Source organism: Neovison vison, chromosome 6 (assembly GCF_020171115.1).
Source record: "Neovison vison isolate M4711 chromosome 6, ASM_NN_V1, whole genome shotgun sequence".
In the NCBI taxonomy this organism is placed as follows: Eukaryota; Metazoa; Chordata; class Mammalia; order Carnivora; family Mustelidae; genus Neogale; species Neogale vison.
Window position 1 is genome coordinate 10,905,563 of NC_058096.1, and position 19,838 is coordinate 10,925,400.

The window sequence follows — 19,838 nt, forward strand, 5'->3', positions numbered from 1 at the left end:
ACAGTATAGTTTTATAAGTTTTTAAACTTTACATAAAATGGCCTCATAATATAAATATCTAGTATACAGTCAACTTCCACAAATTCTCCATATTTGCTTAAAAAGAATGTATCTGCTCTACTGTTGAGGGAGGAATTACATGTATGATTATTGTTTGAGATTATGCATTGTGTTCAAATCTTCTACATTCTTACTAATTTTCTGTCTTATTGTTCTATCAATTACTATGGAAGGTTTGTTACAACCTCTCACTATAAATGTGGAGAAACATTTGTCAATAGTTCCCTGTAATCATGTAAGTTTTTGAGATATATATATATATATATATATATATATATATATTTTTTTTTTTTAAGGTGATTTTGTTAGGCACAATCCAGGTGGCTGTATCTTAGTGAACTGTTCCTTTAAATTGGTGCTGCCACTCCAGAAAATAGTATAGAGGTTCCTCAAAAAGTTTAAAATAAAGCTACCCTACAATCCAGCATTTGCACTACTAGGTATTTATCCAAAGGATACAAACGTAGTGATTCAAAGTGGCACCTGCACCCCAGTGTTTATAGCAGCATTGTCCACAATAACCGAACTATGGAAAGAGCTTAAAAGTCCATCAACAGGTGAATGGATAAAGATGTGGCATATGGACATATGGATCCATTCCATACAATGGAATATTCCTCAGCCATCAAAAAAAAAAAAAATGAAATCATATTGTTTACAATGATGTGGATGGAACTAGAGGGTATTATGCTAAGGAAAAGAAGTCAGTCAAAGAAAGATAATTACATGCTTTCAATCATATGTGGAATTTAAGAAACAGAAAAGATGAACATAGGGGAAGGGAGGGAAAAATAAAAGAAGATGAAATCAGAGAGGGAGACAAATCATAAGAAACTCCTAACTCTAAGAAACAAACTGAAGATTGCTGGAGGGGAGGGGGGTGAGGGGATGGGCTAATTGGGTGATGGGCATTAGGGAGGGCACATGATGCAATGAGCACTGGGCATTGTATGCAACTGACCAATCACTAAATTCTACCTTTGACACTAATAATCCACCATATGTTAATTGATTATAAATAAAATTAAATTTTTTTTAAAAATGAACGTTGCTTTTATAATATGTAATGACTATGTTTCTCCCTAATTGTACTTTTATAATTAAAAAATATTTCGTTTGATATTGTTGTAGCCATACTAGCTTTCTTTTAATTAGCATTCTCCTATTGTGTATTTCCTCATTATTTTATTTGCCGAGAGGTTGGATCCTGGGAAAGTTGTGCTCAGCTTTGGCTCAGCCCCGCGATCTCATGTGGGCTCCCCTTCAGAGTCATACCTCTCTGATGGAAGGACCAGTATAATCATGGGATGCAGCTTGTACTTTTTGTGTCCTAGTTTTTAAATAGTCCATGAGGGCCTATTGCTGTGCTCAGGGCCACCCAAAAGAAGGAATTTGTCACTGATAGTTTTTTCCAGGGAGCTGGACTGGGCCCCGAAGCCATGCTGGTAAGTTTTCTGCAGACCACTTCTCTGTGGTTCAGTGAAAAGGCTTCCACATTTTGGGGTAGAATTGGGGCTTCTCTAAACTGTGACTGAAGAATGAGTGTGAATGAATGTTCTTCTCTTCCTGAGAGATGTTCGGGCCATAACAACAAAAAGAGTTTGTTGTTCTGGACGTTTCTGCATGTCAGGCATTGTATATGGTGCTTTATGTAGATTAACTCATTTATTCTGAAAACAACCCTAAAGCATATATTCTTATCACCCTTTTTCTGATGGATAAACTGAGCTCCAAGTGTGTATGACTTGCTTGAGGTGACACAGCAGGCTGATAAAGCCAGGACTGAAACCCATAAGTCTGACTCATGTCCTTGACCCTGTTTCCTAGATATGAGTATTTTGTCACTGATCTTGGACATGGAGTCACCTCTAGTGCACACCATGTCCTGACTTTGGAGGAACGCTTCCCACCTCTTCATGGTTTGGTGCCCCCATGGACCATTTAGAGGGGAGAAGAGACAGAGAGGGATGGGCAGAGAGCCTCCCTGGTAGGATCTCCCAAGAGCCCTTCCTCATTCACTTCCCTCTTCGTGGCTGCTGATGCATTCTTCCCACTCCTTGTTGCCAGGGTCTCCCAAAGGCACTGGCCTATTTATCTCCTTTGAATTTACTTTGCTCATTGGTCTTCTCCCCACCCCACCTTTGACCTAGAGTAAACCTAGACAGATCCCTTGCTCATCTTCCCAGGCTCCTAAAAAGGAATGGTACACCCAACTGGACCGACATGTCTTCCTTGCACTCAAGCTGAGGGCTGCCTGCTTGGCTCTTCCTGCACTGGGAATACCAGACAAGGAAGGCCTCAGCTTTCCTTGAGGGGAGATGGTTTATCTAAGAGAGAAGGGTATAGATTTGGGGGGAGAAAGGAGGTACTTTAAATGTATAAAGGAGCATTTTTGATAATAACTGAAGAGACGCAGCTCTTGCTTCTATCTTCTCTATCACGGCTTTAGAGAAGAGGTAGCATAAAGCATGATACAGTGGTCAGAGGAAAACCCAGTAAAGTCATCCTCTTGGGCTTCTGGGGCACTTGCTTCATCTTTGCCACACCTCCAGTCAAATTCCAGATTTTGATCACCACCCAAATCCTATAGTTAGACAAAAGTTCCTGCCAGTAAGCCTTGAACAAGTTACAAGGGGGCAGGGGGACATCAGTCTACTGTAAGTCCCCAATATAATTTTGAGGAAGGCAATAGGTATCATAATGGACCCAGAAGAAAGACCACTGGGGCCAGGAGTCTGAGAACTTATAACCCAACCCTGTCACCAAGGGTCAACTCGGTATAGCCTTTGACAATCCAGCCCCAGCCTGCCCTGCTTATCCACAGGGAGGCATGGGGGAATTAGAAACTCTTACTGAACCACATGACGTCTTTAACACCCTTCCAACTGGGAATCATCCATGATTCACTCAATCCTTGTAATATCTGCCATTTCATCAACACTGTGGGCCAGGCGTATTGATGCGTTATCACACTCGGCCCTCCCCCAACAACACAGTGAGGTCGTTTCCATTATCTTCCTTTTCAGAAATGGGGAGAGTAACTTGCCAAGATGCCAGAGCTTGTTGGGGAGGAGGAAGGATTTGGATCTGGGTCTGTCTAACCCCAGAACGGATAGATACTCTTTCTCGTCCATCACTCAGCCTCTGGCACTTGACCAGTTTACTCAGCCTGCGGCCCCTTGAAAGAAAGTAAAAGACACAGATAGATGGAAACTCTGCCCAGAAAATGGGCACTTCCGGAGCAAAACGGCCATAGTGACGGGCCTTACAAACAACATCTTCCAACCAGTAAGCACAGGGCCATCTCCCTTCTACAAAGAGGCTCCCTTTTGTCCACAGAGCCCTACACAGAAACAATAACTCGATCACCCAGGAGACCACAGAACAAAGGGAGGGAGATAGATACGGACAGAATAGGGTATAAATAAGATCCCGCACGGGCAGAGAGGGGCAAATGATTTAAAAGCAGAACACACCAGGATATTTGACGTGCAGGCTTTTAAATTATGCCCACACTCCTTATATGAGGTGTGTACACAAATGAGTCTGTATTTTCAACTACGTCACATGTCCTGTTTTGCAACCAAAAACAATATTTGTGCTTCATGTCCTGCACTGTGGTGTTTTATACACAGAATTACCTGGCACCGCTCCTGTCCCCAAGATGCAAATTAACGTTTTTCATGGGGAGTTGGAGGGGGGAGCTTGCAGAGGGGAGGCTGGGGGAGGGGAGCAAGCATACTCTGCAGGCCACACTCCGGTGCTGACATTGCTGGGCATGATGGATGCTGGCAGCGCTGTTGCTTAGCAACCCAATACCCTTCAAGAAAATCCAGCAGTCTCCTGGCTTGCAGAAGCAAGCGGGGCTGGTTCAGCATGGCATTGGGCATGGAAAGATAATAATGGTTTTGTTCCAGTTATTAATAATCATTCCTCCTGATTTCCTGTATAGATCAACATACCTGAGGGTACCCAGAGCCGTACACCAGGTTGGGGCTGGAAAAAGCCCAGGGTTTTTAAATTACCTCGAAATGGGCTTCAGAGAGTAGTGGAATTTTACTGGCTGGTCCCATGATGCTCCTTCAATCCCGGGCCCTTTGCACAACATAAAGGCAGATCTCCACGGCGTGACTCACCAGCATACCTCCAGATAGTTGTTTGTCAGCCCTGCCATGAGTCATGCTTTCTTCAGCTTTCTTTTTTCTCAAAACTGAAACACTTGACATTTTAGAATGGGGTTGGGGGAAGGTTTTTAAAGAAATTTTTTGTCACTCTGTGGCTTTGTGTGCAAGCGTGGGGGTGTGTGGAAAGAGGTGAGTAATGGCTGCCCGGACAGGTAAACATGAGTGAGGTTCTCCACGCCGTCGGTCGCCTGGAAAGCGATCGGAGTCGAGGAGGCAGTCATCTGTGTCACAGAGGGATGGGAACGCCCCTGGGCTACATCCTAGGAAGGACGATGCCCTGGTTATCCTTCTACTTTCCACCCATTCCTTTCAAGCAACCTGCTGCTCCCTGCATCCCCCAAGAAGAAAGAGGTCTGCTTCATTCTGTGCGGTTTAGATAACAGGACCGTTGTAAGGCTTTCAGAAAAATCCTGCAGGAGTTAACAAACAACAAGGAAAACTGGGATTTCAGACGAAAAAAGAGAAGCACAATACCAGCACAGAAATTGTGTCAGACCAGGCAGATGGCAAGATCCCTGCGTTTGGGTTAATTGGTGAATTCCCTGATTCTGACATTAATTGGCTGTGTGATGAACTTCTGCTTCTTTTGCATGGCCCAGTAAAGTCTCATCCTCTCTACAAAGTCCTCAGCCTCTTAGACTTACCCACTTAGCACATGGTTTTCTCTCCTAAAATATGAGCACCTCAAAGTCAAGCACCCTTTCATGCATCTCTGTATCACGTTAACCTGGCACCACGCCGACTCTATAGTAGATGCTCAATGCATGCTGACTGTTTGTAGGAGAGACAGATAAATGAAAGAATTCATTAACCAGCCCAATAACTACATCTAATTAACCTCTTGGGGCCCCTATTTGTTCACGTGCTTAACGATACACACTGTATACTAACAGGAAAGTAACAAGGGTCTGGGAAATGTTTTGAATGTCATACAATGCCAAGTCATTATAAAACGTTATTAGAAAAGAAAAGGTAGGGCACCTGGGTGGCTCAGTCTGTTAAGTATCTACCTTCAGCTCAGGTCATGATCCCGGGATCCTGGGATAGAGCCCTGAATTGGTCTCCCTGCTCTGTGGGGAACCTGCTTCTCCCTCTCCCTCTGCTGCTCCCCCTGCTTGTGTGCTCGTTCACTCTCTCTCTTTCTCTCTCTCTGTCAAATAAATAAAAAAAAATCTTAACAACAACAAAAAAGAAAAGATAGTGATTACCAAAAGTGTCTCCAAAGCCAGGGATCAAGGCCAATTCTACACACAGGTAAGCTGGGGAAGGAGAAAGTTTGAGCTGATACAAAATACGTCCCCCATCAGGCGGGGGTAATGCTTGAAATTTCCAAAACATTCGCTTCTTTGGATTAAGACATCACCGATTCTTGTTAAAAATGTAAATGTTCTCTTGCAGCAACTACATATTAATCCATTATTAACCTCGAGTGCTTCAGCTAAACTTATTAAGTCGACTTGCCGAGTGAAAGGGACGTAAGACAGGTAATTACTTTTTACTCTTTATTAGGAAAATGTTTAAACATGCAAAACCGGAGGCAATCATATAATAAACCCTTCTGTGTTCATAGCCAGCTTCAACAATTATCGTCCTAAAACCAATCTGGTTTCATTATCGCCCTCCCCAAACTGAACTATTGTGAAGCAAATCCAAAACCCCTTCATATTTCATGTGTGCATATTTTAGGACAAAGCTCCAAAATTGAAATACTGTTAACATTATCACAAAAAGAGAGAGAGAGAGAGAGAGAGAAGAAACAACCAACAATAACAAAAAACAGAAAGAAACAATAATTCCTTAACATGGTCAAATATCTGGTCAGTAGTTAGCGTTCAAATAGCCCCAAAGGAACAGTTCAGTTTTGAGATAGAAGTAGCATTAGGTCCGGTATATAGCAGGTGCTGGTTCTAGGTCTCCCAGGGGAAGAAGGGGCCACAGCGTGACTATCATCCGTTTCACTGTTCTGTTTTGTTTTCCAGTTTCACGGCTGCCAAGAGCGATCCACGTAAGGGAAAAGACATGAATGTGTAAGCCAAAATATGAATTACTCTCCCTATCAGCCAATGACACTCACCAGCTTCCCCCAGCTGTCATAAAAATAATTAAGAGTTAGGTTTCCTTAACCTGGCAATACTAGGACTTGAGTAGTTAATCCCATTGTGAAATTCACCTGATTAAAGATTAGCCAGCTGTACTTGCCTGAGCCTCAGTTTCCTTGTACAATGGAGGCAGTAACAGGGCATACCCCACAGGGCTCTTCAGAGAATTAATAGAAGATAATGTATGTAAAGCACTTAGAAAAGCTCCTGGCACGGTAAACCCATAAGGAACATGAACTATTATATCGTTATTCCCCAGTCTCCTTGGAAATCAAAACTTGGGCAAACCGATGCTTGATGAAGATCCTAATGGTCTTCTCATGGCTACCTCCTCTGCTTGACAAAACACTGAATCTGAAATATTTTAAGCTAGTGCGCCTCAAAGTGTACTCTTCAGACCACCTGCACTAACATCACCCCAAGTGATTATTTCAATGTGGATTGCTAAGCCCTCAGCAGTTCTTAGGGGCGCTAAATCTTGAGAACTTCTGCCTTAAGTTCACCCGAATGTACAGTAACTTTCCGTTCAGAGGGAAAAGACAGCACAGTGTGGCAGAAAGAATCAGGGCCCCGGAATTAGGAGGTCAGCAGTAGAACTTGTCCATCCTCATTTACCTGCAGAATGGAACTGGTAACATCTTCCTTACTGGGGCCACAGGGAGAGCCAAATGGAATCCTGAAGATGGGCAAATACTTCCCATTAATCAATCAATGTGTGGAATTACTTAGTTATGTTATTATCCCAATTCCAAGAACCTAAATATAGAATTCCTATTTGGTGCTTCCAAAAGCAGACCATGTGTTCTAATGATGTTCATGACAAAGGATAGTATTCATGGCAGTCTTATTCATTCATTCATTAATAAATATTTATTGAGGGACAATTCTTTGCCAGGAACCATGCTGGCATAAACCAGGGGGAAAACAGTCATATTCCCTGTCTTCTAAGCATGTAGAGGGCTCTGAAGTACCACAGGTCAAAGACCAGACGGGGTAGGGGAATCATAAAGCTCACAGAAGTCAAGAGCTAGAAAAGGACTTTCACAGATACAGTTCTTCACAGAACTGGTGAGAAGTCAGAGACCCAGAGATGGGACATGGCTCCACGTCCCTTAGGGAGAAAGTAGCTAGAAAGGTACTCACTTCTTAGTTCTCGGAACTGCTCTTCCTCTGTGTTACTCTTTCCTGCACCAAGAAAAGCAAAGAAGCAAAACAAATACTGGGTTGTTTTTTTCTCCATGTCATCAGAATGAATCATTTGAGTTGACAGCAACAAAATTCTTCCCACTTAATGCAGAACTATTACATTTTTTTATTTCTCATTTAATTTAAAAGCAAGTTACAAAACTGCATACAGAATGGGATCTCGTTTTTGTAAAGGAGGTATCTGTGGCATACAGAGAAAAATGGCTATACAAAACAAAGATTATCAATAGATATTTCCTAGGGGCTACAATTACGGACACTTTTTATTTTCTTCTTTATACTCCTGGAACTTTCTCAGAATTTTCTTAAATGTTCTATAAGGAACACAAATTACTTCTGTAACACCAAAAAATGTTATTTCAAAAATAACGTTGGTTTCTCTTTTTTCTTTTTAAAGTCCATGTGTTTTGCCTTTTTGAAACTAAATCTCACCTCATGAGAGTTTTCTAGCATCTTTTTGTCCAAATTACTTCCAAAAATTAAATGCAGTCTTCATTCTCCAACAAAATAGATGTGGCATGAAAGAGTCACCTGTCGCCAGACCTCCTCTAAGATACGCTTTGGATTTATCCAGGTAAAGACTCACTGTAGTCTTGAATTTGGAATCAACTGATCTACAAATATTTCCTGAACCCTACCAAGTTCAAGGAACATCATTGTGCCCTGTTCTCAGAGGTCAAAGATGCACAAAACATGATCAGAGTCTTCAAGAGATTTGGGATTTCACTTAGGCGGGAAGACATAAAAATATACAAAGTTTAGTAACAAAACGTGATATTGAACAAAGGTGTGATATTGAAAAGCACATTGTGTTTTGGAGCAGCAAAGACTGTCCATCCAAGGAGCCATGGGAGCCAAGTGGCAAACAGGAGACCGAGGGCAGTGGGGAGCCATTGAAGGTTTTTATTTTTTAGCAGGGAGGTAACCTACGATCTGTGTTTCAAGAAGATTAAGGTCTGTAGAATGTTCAATCATATTTGAACAGAGGAGGAAAACAGCTGTAATATACGTCAAGTGGAAAGAAAGCAAGGTTTTAGGTCCAGTTCAGCCACTAATATGGCAACTCTGAACCTGTCGTTTCTACTGCCTATGACTAGTTCCCTCACCAGACAAATGGGAGAACAGATTAGAATCTCGAAGCCCTGCCCAGCTGTCAAAATTCTTTAGTTCCATGATCCAAGCAAGAGTTGCCGTGGTGAGGAGAGGAATGGTCTTACTCTAGCAGGTGCCTCTCGGACAGAGCTTCTAAGTCCTCTCAGGCACCAACAAAATAAGGTCAGATACTCCCTTCTTACTCTTATTTTGTTTTCTTTTTTTTTTCCAATTTATTTATTTTCAGAAAAACATTATTCATTATTTTTTCTTACTCTTACTTTTAAGCCCTTGGGTGGTTTTGCAGCAAATACTTTCTTTTCACGTGTTCTAATGAGAAATAACTTATATACCATAAAATTCACCCTTTTAAAATAGACAATTTAGCAGTTTTTCACATATTCACAAAGTCGTACAAACCTCACCACTGTCTAAGTCCAGAACATTTTCATCACCTGAAAAAAGAAATCCTGTGACCGTTAGCAGTCACTCCTCACCCATCCCCAGCCCTTGGCGATCACCACTGTACTTTCTGTCTCTGTCAATTTGCCTTTATGCGGACATTTCATATAAATGGAATCATACAATCTGTAGCATTTTGCGTCTGGTTTTGCTCATTTCTTTCATTCTATTATCAATATCTATCCACGTGGTAGCCTGTATAAATTCATCCTTTTATGGCTCAATAATATTCCGTTGTATAGATAGGCCACATTTTATCTGTTCATCCATCGATGGACATCCAGGTTTTCTCTACTTTTTGGCAGTGCATTAATGTTATGCTCTTATTTTTCAAGGAAAGTCTATCACAGGAGCTGCCACTGCTTGAATTTAAAAAGAAGTGGAAATCTGGGATGGAGGGAGGGTGGTCACTCCTGGACAGTGACAAAACCATTTTCATCCACAGTAACTGTTGTAGACATTCGTTCCAACACCTTTTTCCATGGATACCGCAGGGGTAAACAAAATAATTGTATCTCCAGAGAGTGTGTGACTTTAAGTGAAAATTTTTGAGCAGCAAAGCCCATTCCATGGATTAAAAAATGCCACAGGATTAGGGGATAATCTTTAGCTTTCATGTTCTGCCAATGAGAGAGAATTGAGTTTGTAGATTCCCAGGCATGACGGAAGTAGCGTCTCAGCCTATGTGTGACCTGCTTTTCATTCTGTAAACAACCAATTCAGACCCAGGCATTTCAGAGTTTCAGCATTTCTTCTCCTTTTCCCACAGTCCAGGCTGTGAATTTCCTCACTGTATTTTTAGGAGCAGGAAAAACATGAAACACCACTGACCTGCCGATATCCGTGTTACAATGTAAGACCCAAGATGACCTTGTCTTTTCCTAAATCAAACTGAATGAAAAATAAGACCAATAAAAAATTTATCCTGTTGACATGAGACCTCTGAGATCAGACCTTCCAAAGTGCGGGGGGCTGAGGGGAACGGGAAAAAAGTAAAACTCAGCTGTATATTTCCTTCTTGTGGTCCTTTAATAGAATTTCAAAATTATCATACCAGTCAGAAAAAGAGTAGAGCATTTGAGAGCTTTATCACCGAGGAAAAACATTTACTAAGCACCTGTTGTGTGCCAAGAGTGAGGAGTTCCATGGTCTCTTGTAATCTATTCAAAGAGAGAAGATCTAGCCATTAAAAATCACCACAGTTTGCTGGTGGCTGGGGGGAGGAGAGAATGGGGAGTAACTGCTAATGGACGTGGCATTTCTTGTCGGCCAGACGAAATGTTCTTGAATTAGATAGTGGTAGTAGTAGCACAACCTCCTGCAGATAACAACCACTGACATGTACATTTTTAAAGGGTATACAAATATATGGCATGTTAATTATATCTCAATAAAATAAAAAATGGAAATCATGATAATGACACATGGTACTATTAACAACAAGAGTGAAAAAATGTCTGGTGGTAGGGTACAGGACAGGGCTTCTTTTAGTCTCAGGTTGGCTCCTGAGCAAAAACTGTAGTAAACTTCTCTGCATTTGTTGATGCCCTCCCCAGGCTCTTTCCACAGGGCCCAGGTCTCCCCCAGTTCCCAGCTTGTCCTGGCTCAATGGATACCCCTGTGTACTGACTCCATGGAAGTTCTCGTAACTACTTTGCCCCCAAGGATGTGTTTCAAGTGAATGCTGCCTGGCTTACAACGTGATTTGGAAATACGCTGCTGGCTGTGTTTTATGCATTTTGTCAACTGTTTTTGACTTTGTACTAGCTGCAACCATGAAGGGCACAGTTTTAGAAGGTTGAAGTTAAATAATAATTTCACACCAGGAAACTCTCAGCTGGGGCCACCTATCCTAAGCTGCCTAGGTGGTCAATATTCTGGAGCCCTGCAGGTGGAGTCACATCAGGAGGCTGCTTAGTGGCCACCTGGAGAGTTGGGGGCTGGATAATATCACAGTTGAGCCCATGGACTCTTGGAAGATGACTGGCCGTATAAGCTTGCGTGTGTTCATTAAACTCACTAGACCTCAGTTTCCTCTTCTGTCAAACATGGGTGATCATATATATAGGTAACCCACAGGGTTTTGAGTAAATGAGTCTACGGTGCTTGGAGATATGGCTGGCATGCACTCACAACTTAATAAACGGTGGCCACTATTAGGAATATTACTACTTCTTGGGCTGTTGCTGACTGTCCTTAAGGAAGGAAGGTGTTTGCCATATCTAATGTCTTTCAAGGAGGCTGGCAACCTGATTGGGCACATTTCAATTGTCATCCCACTTAAACTGTTGCACTCTAAAATGAGACAGTGAGGTTATGGATCCTGGAGGAACTTAAGTCAAATTCCATGATGGAACCAACAAACGAGATTTTTGCATTCTGACATTGCTCATCAGCTGTAGACTTTAAACTGCTTAAGCCCAAGTGCCCACTCCTCACAGGTTCCCAAAGGCTGGTATGGGATTGTCTGTGTCAGAACCATGTGGGGTGCACTTGTTTAAAATGGGAAATTGCCAGGCCCCACCTAGAACTCCTCCCCACGAAGGCTTGAGGGAAGAACTCTGCATTTGAAGGAGCTCCTCACAGCCTCTTGGGACAGCTATATGTAGAAGAATGAAACTCGACCATTCTCTTACACCGTACACAAAGATAAACTCAAAATGGATAAAAGAGGTGAAAAAATAATGAATACTGTTTTTCTGAAAATAAATAAATTGGAAAAAAAATGGATAAAAGACCTCAACGTGAGACAGAAATCCATCAGACTCCTAGAGGAGAACATAGGCAGTAATCTCTTCGATATCAGCCACAGCAACTTCTTTCAAGATATATCTCCAAAGGCAAAGGAAACAAAAGCAAAAATAAACTTTTGGGACTTCATCAAAATCAAAAGCTTCTGCACAGCAAAGGAAACAGTCAAGAAAACAAAGAGGCAACCCACAGAATGGAAGAAGATATTTGCAAATGACAGTACAGACAAAAGGTTGATATCCAGGATCTATAATGAACTCCTCAAACTCAACACACACGAAACAGGCAAACATATCAAAAAATGGGCAGAAGATATGAACAGACACTTCTCCAATCAAGGCATGCTGGAGGGTAAGTGAGAGCCATAGCACTAGATTTGGCTCTGCAGCCAAGTGCCTTCTAACAGTGCCAAGCACACAGCAGATGCTTAAGGCATCTTTGTCTTAATAATAGAGAAAAAAAGACAGGGTGCCTGGGTGGCTCAGTTGGTTAAGCATCTGCCTTCAGCTCAGGTCATGAGTCCAGTGTCCTGGGATCGAGCCCCACATCGGGCTCTCTGCTCAACAGAGAGCTTGCTTCTCTCTCTCCCTCTGCCTGCTGCTCTCCTTGCTTGTGCTCTCTCTCTGTGTCAAATAAATAAATAAAATCTTTTTAGAAAAAAGAAAACTAATGAAAAAAAAATTTATGACTCAGTAAAAATCATGTAAAAATAAATAGGTGGATGAATGGATAATGGATGAATGAATAGATGGATAATGAATGAATGGATGGATGGAAGGATGATGGATGGATGGAAGGATGATGGATGGATGGATGGATGGATGGATGGAAGGATGATGGATGGATGGATGGATGGATGATGGATGATGGAGGGATGGATGGATGATGGATGGATGAGAGATGGATGATGGATGATAGACAGATGCATGCATGGACAGATGAAGCAACCACGTGTATCAAGTTTCTTTGTTCCTCTTTATCATGTTGTTCCTGAAGAGGAAACCATTAACATTTATGGAGAGAATTTTTTTCAGGGTAAAAGCAACATATGACTGATGCTAAAAACTTAGAAAACACAAAAAAGCAAAAGGAAAGACAAATAAAAATCACCACTCAGAGGTTACCATCCTCAAAACATTCGTGTAGTTCCTTCTGGTCTTCCGTGTGATGCAAATAAACACAGGAGTGCTTAACAAAAATATCATCCTATTATAGCCCAGTACTCTCTGAGCCTGCTTTCTTTAACTTAACAATGCATTATGAATATTTCCTCAACTCAGGAAATTCATTTTCAGCATAATTTTAGATGGCAGCATAGTATTCCATCATAGATATGCTATGATTTATTTCAACCGCATCCAGTCATTGAATGTTCAAACTCAGGAATTAACTAAAAATGAAATGTACATGTCGATTCTAATTCACATCTTCAGTGGACATCTGTATTTTTCTAAGTTTCACAGTTGATTTCAATCAGTAGCCAGGATTGATGGCTACTGCCCCCAAAAGCCTACTTCTAGAATGTTCTCGGGAAACTTTTGGAGTTAAAACACAAATAAGGAAAATTTCCATGCCTCAAGAACATCAGCAGACCTGGATTATGTAAACTCTGTTGATTTCCGTGTGCACAGCATTGTCACAGATGACAAGAGGAAAAAGCAGGTACTATTGTATCGTCACAAGGGGACCAATGTGTTTCAGCGCGTCCAAGATGGCACCAACTTCATCTCTGATGAACAACCACTTGGAGAGCCACACAGCGATACTCTGCCAACTGGAATAATTTATTTTTATCATTTCTTTCCCTTTCATTGCTTCAATTAGTTGCCAAGATATGACAGGAGGAGCTTGCTATCTCTTTGGGGCTCGGATATAGAAGAAATTCCTATAAATTTAGAGACTCAAAGATTAAAGAAAGCCCAGAGTTTATAAAATTATGTGCAATTTCGTGCTTTTGATTTTTAAACAAACACCTGTACCAGTTTCTTCTGGACTATAACAAAGGAAAGGTGATTTCTAAAAGTTAGGAACTGGGGTGCCTGGGTGGCTCAGTGGGCTAAAGCCTCTGCCTCTGGCTTGGGCCATGATCTCAGGGTCCTGGGATCGAGCCCCACACCAGACTCTCTGTGCAGCAGGGAGCCTGCCTCTCTCTCTCTCTCTGCCTGCCCCTCTGCCTACCTGTGACTTTGGTCATATATATAAATAAAACCTTTAAAAAATTTAAAAATTAAAATAATAAAAATAAAAGTTAGGAACTGATGCAAAGGGAATTGACAACACACCCCTGAAGGCAGGATCCATCTTGGTTGCCTTCATTCCTGCAGCATCTGTCATGATCTAGAGCACAGTGAATGATTGTTAAATGGATTAATACTTGAGTGAATGAATGAAGGAAGGAAGGAAGGGATGGTCCTCTATCCCATTTTAAGCACAATAGAGCACAATAGAGAGGGTCTGAATTACTCAGCTTTCCTGCAGACTTGGTGTTAGTCTCCAAAGACCAGCCCCCTCATAACTCCTGTATTGCCTAAAAACTCAAAATAGGTAGGCCTTTAATCCAGCAATCCTATGCACAGGATCAAAATCCACCAAGCTATATCACCAGTCCTGTCTCCCCCTAGAGAGGTACTCAGTTAGCAAAATGAAAATCTTCAGGATCCCTTACCACATCTGGCTCAAGGGGCCATCTGCAAGGTCGCACTAATTCATTCACTGCCGAAACTGTGGCTGCATTTAAACCCAGGAGTAGAAAAAGCTTCCTTTATACTCAAATCACCTCCCCTGTGCAGTTCCCAGCCCTGTGGGACTGGCTGAGGCCACCGGCCCACTGGTGTTCTTCTGCATCTCCCTTGCTCTGAACTACATGACCTGAGAGGCCCAGCCTAACTTACCAGGAAACTCAAAGCAAGTATTCCTCTCTGGGTGCTTCCTCGCTGAGAAAAACAACAAATGACCGCTCTGGCCCCAGGTTTGTTTGACACTCCCTTGCGCAGTACATCCCACTTTGGGATCCAGAAAGATCACAGCTCTCCCCTGGGCTGTTCAGAATCCCACCACACCACACACCCCAGTCCCCGTTCCGCCAGCGTGTCCTCTCCAGTAGGCATGCATTCCTTGCCCTAAACTTTTACTTTCGCTTTTACTACAGCCAAATAATTGTGCAAAGAGGAAAAAAAAAATGGGTAATTCCCCCCCTTTTTTTTAACCATATAATTTCCTGTTTCCCGCCAAACTCCAACAAAGCCTCTACTATTCCCACGTTTTTATTTGCACCAAAAATACATATACTTTTTTTTTCTTTTTTTAGGTAAATGGTGTTCAATGCTTTCTTGTTGACCAGTAGGTCGTGAAGTTGATGGTTGCTGCAGGAAGCCTGAGGGCTGAGGAGGCCCAGGGAGGAGTTGAAGGGACATTAGAGGGGCGAGCGGCTGTGGCTTCTGAGACTGGCTTCCACACTGAGGCTGGGCAGTGGGAAGGAGAACGGTACTTGTCTGAGCCCCAAAACACACGCGGCCAGCAGGAGAGCATCTCTTGGGGACCGTTTTGCGGGTCAGACCTGATTCTTGCTCGCTGGGTGAGCACCAACACTGAGGTTTGAGCAAGGAAAGCTCTAGAAAGAAACTGTTTCTGAAGCCAGAGGCTATGTCTGCAACGTGAGGAGATGGCTCCCCCCAGTGTCGGGATGGTTCTTCAGAAACCCAAGGGAAACTAAGCCAGAGCCATGACCTTGACCGCTTCAAGGTGGTGTGACCCACAGGCCTGGAGGAGAAGGGGAAGGAGGAGGCAGGTGCCCAGCTTGGGGGTAGAGTTTATCTAGAGCCGGTCCTCCCTCTGTCGCCCCCAGATCCTGCGTTCAATGCTGCAAACCCCCCAACAGGGCTTTCTCCTTTTTGTTTGTTTGTTTGTTTGTTTTTAATAATGTGTTTTATTTGCTCTTTTCCTCTTTTCCTTTATAGCAGATGCACTAAACCCTACAGATAAACAGTTAAGGTCATATGGTCATAGTACCTGGAATCCCATTGTCTCTTTTCTCCAACATCTTTTCTTGTTCAAAGCCTGATCCTTTCCAGCCTGGGAGCCTCCTGCTGAATGCCAGAACCTCCCCAAAACCCCCTTTAATGGGGAAATGCCATAGACCTGTGTAGAAAGCTGCCAGCATCATTTTCCTATTCTTAGGTTTACATGGAAAGCTGGCTACCTATGAAGTTCGAAAACTTCTCAGGGCTGCCAGCCTGTGGCCCTGAGAAAATACATGGTTTGGTCTGCTATAAGGGATCCGTGCACAGTTTTCAAAATAAATTCACTGGAGAACAGAACCTCCCCGCCCCAAAAAAGAGAGAGAATTGATGCAGAATTCAGTCCAATATAAAGAAATACACAAATAATGCAAATATTTCCCAAGTCCTTTCAGTGTCACAAAATGTGTAGGGGAAAATCATACTACCATCCTTTGCTCTAAAGATACCAGCCTCGGTAGGCATTTGGCAAAGCTAAAGAAAATGGCCCGAGGCTGGAGGAGTCAATGCTAAAGCAAGGAAAGAAACCTTGAAAGTGCTCTGGTTCACCTTGGGGGCTGGTCCTTTACAGAATGTATCTACTTCAAGCCAATCCCCTTCATGTCAGAAGTTGAGTGTTACTATAAGTTAGGACAGTGTCCCTCTCCTTTATGGGGTACATAAGAAAGTGACAAGATCATGCAGCTCTCTTTTTTTTTTTTTCTAATTATGGTAATGACACATTCTCATTAAAGAAAAATACAAAATATAGTTTGTAATTTTCTTCCTCGGTGTCATTAAATATTTTCCATGTCATGAACTATTTTTTGAAAATCTCATTGTAATGGTTGCACAATTTTCTACTTTTAAAACCATTCTTTAATGCTAAGACATGTTTCCTTTTTTTTTTTCTTTCCTGTTTTAAAGTGAAACAAAATAGAGGAACATAGGAGAAAATTAAAAAAGAGAGAGGGAGGGAGGCAAACCATAAGAGACTCTTAACTCCAGGAAACAAACTGGGGGTTGCTGGTGGGGTGGGGAGATGGGGTAACTGGGGGATGGGCATTAAGGAGGGCATGTGACATAATCAGCACCGGGTATTGTACGTAACTGATGAATCACTGGATTCTAGTCCTAAAACTAATATTACACTAGGTTTTAACTAACTAAAATTTGAATAAAAGCTTGAAATATTTTTTAAACAGTGAGTGTAGTAAACATTTTGAACATTAACCTTCATTCAGATTTCTGAGTTTCTGGGTCAAGGGGAAAGTCACTTCATTAGTTGAAACATGCAGTTAAGGGTCTCATGACCCCTGGCCTCTCTTTTCCATGCCAGCATATGGTGCCTTTGCAGAGGAAATACGTCTGGGAAAAATATTTGTTTTGAATTGAAACTCAGTGTAAAATTTAAAAGTTGAGATTTGATGTTTAGGTTTTGTTATCACAACTTTTAAACAATTCAAGGTTATCCAGAGAGAATGTACTATAAAAGCAATATGCTAAGTCTTTTCCCTTCTTCTATAGAATAACAATTTTTTTTTTCCTTTCCAAATTCTCTATTCTTGCAGAGCAGAAATTATGGCAGTCACACAGCTGGGAAACTGCTGGCTGATTGCCCACGAGGGTTGGCATCTGGGACCCTGGCCTGTCACTGCAGTGTTTTGCCTGTGGTGAGAGTTCAGCAGACACCCACCAATCCAAGAGCAGGTGGAAGGGAGGTTGAAATGCAAAGACATCAGGCTTCAGGGCTTCTGCTGTGTTTCTCCCATACTCCAAATCACCAAGATGTAAGCAGTATACACCAGCATCAGACTCCTACACTCAGAAATACATCCTGAGACCCAGGACTGTCACTTCCTCCATGAGCTGCCTGAAAAGGATCTGAGAAATTTCCGCACCTACAAAGTGGGGGAGTACCAGACTACCTAATCTTAGAGTTTTCCTGACACTCAACATGAAAATGAAACCATATATGTGGTCTAAATGAGCCCTAAAACTCAAGTAATCACATTAAATAAACCATTAAATAAATTAATCATTAAATAACTCTAAAATTCAGATAATCACAAACTACTCTGATGGTCACATCCAAGGGGCTGGAGAGCATTGGGGGTAAATATTAAGAAAGTGGAGAGCATCTCCCTGGTGGTATGCAACCTCACAGTTCACTTATAATGATCAATACAATAGAGAGTCTAGAATTTTCCAAGTATGTCTGGCCCCAGAACTTTTGATTTGCATCACATCTAATAACACCCCATATTAGGAAACATGGATTTGGGGGTTTGATTTCACATAGAATATAAGGTCTCTGAAGGCAAGCACTTTGTCTTGTACCCCGCTGTATCTTCAAGGCATAGAAGAACTGCCTGCATATAATAGGTACTCAATAAAATTTACATTCATTGCATAATGAATATACTTTCCATTAAGCTAATTTGAAAATAGCATCTGAAAAGAGTTTGCATAGTGAAGTGAAACATGGTTTTTCATGCTCTACTAGTAAAAGTGTAAATAGGTTAAGACTTTTGAAAAGCAGAAAATATGGTAAAAGCAGCCTGATGAAGAACTTATAAAGGGTTCCTACCCTCTCACCAAGTTGTGCTGCTTCTGGAAATTTCTTTGGATGTTATTCTAAGTATGAAAAAAAAAGTTTGCATTTAAGATGCTCAGGAGATGTAGTATTATTTAAAATGGAAAAAAAAAACACCTGAAAATGATCTGAATTATGTTCAAAAATCATTGAATAACTAAGATACAGAATATCCACTTGATGGGTTATTCTGTGCATAATATGCTTATGGAAATGATGTAACTTAGAAATATTCTTATATTGTAAGCATGTATTCACAAACCATATATAACTTAGTATCCTTTTTTTCTTGTATTAAGGAAAAAGGCAAGAAACTAAACTATATAGGAATTGCAAGCCATATATGTAATAAATGCATATATATATATATAATATGTTTTAAAAATGCAGGGGGAAAAAACTAACATCGAGTGCTACTCTGTCAGGCATTTTGTTCTAAATACTTTACATACATCTAACTTCTTTATTTTCCCAATAATCTATAAGGCCGTCAATACTGCAATTGCAATACTCCGTATAATACTGGAAAAATGCTGGGAGATAACACACCCAAATAGTGACAACAGCTGCCCCTGAGTGATCGAAAAGACAGCAACTACACTCCTTGTACTTTCCTGCATTTTTACAAGTGTTTCGTAGTGATGAGAAAACTGCACTCTAAAAGGGTAAATTAATTAATTAATCTGTGTTCCTATAATATATCTGAACAGGAAAAAACATTTTAATTGCCCACAGGACCCCTTTATTTCAACAGGGAACTCCGGTCCGTGCTCTACTCGCCAGTTCTCTTCTATACAGAAGGGAAAAATAAAAGGAAGCTCCATTTAGGGTGAAATACGTTGAAAATCGGCTGTTTTTACGAATGCACAGAAACTGGCCAAGGCTACTGTTGGGTTTCCAGTTTCAATGTCGCATTTGCTTAAACCCCAAGATAATCTCGGATAATCACTCCGCCCTACCCAGAATGAAGAATTTCGTCACCAGAAGCTCACATGCCCTCACAAATCAACGAGTCAGTGGTGAGATGTGGAGGTAGAGGAGCAGTCAGGGCTCAGGCACTGGACAAGAAGAATGCGCACGGGCCGCGGGAAGGTTTGTTACTTTTTATGCAGCGGGAGGAACTGTCCTTGATACACCCTTTGGAGCGGTAGAAAGAAGGGGTAAAAAGATGCTAATAAAGCTAGCTATGAATGTGAAATTGATCACATGCCACCTATGTATCTAAATGGCAATTTAAAAAACTAGGGACAATAAGTCCATCCTCCACTGAGGACCATTTAGTAACGCAAGCATTTTATCTTACCCGGCTGTCGGAGCCCACTAGCTCAATGGGTCCAACCCACTTCTAAAGACCACAAATCCCAGCCTGACTGCGACCTCTGCGCATGCGGCC

General features: G+C 41.7%; 1 long non-coding RNA gene across 1 annotated transcript; it reads right to left on the reverse strand.

Moving 5' to 3' along the window:
- Positions 1-6,013: 6,013 nt before the first annotated feature.
- LOC122910305 lies at positions 6,014-19,798 on the reverse strand. Its single transcript, XR_006385209.1, has 4 exons — positions 19,749-19,798; positions 7,487-7,528; positions 6,959-7,019; positions 6,014-6,231 (listed from the first exon to the last, which is right to left on the reverse strand). It is a non-coding gene; the product is annotated as an uncharacterized LOC122910305 (long non-coding RNA).
- Positions 19,799-19,838: the final 40 nt, after the last annotated feature.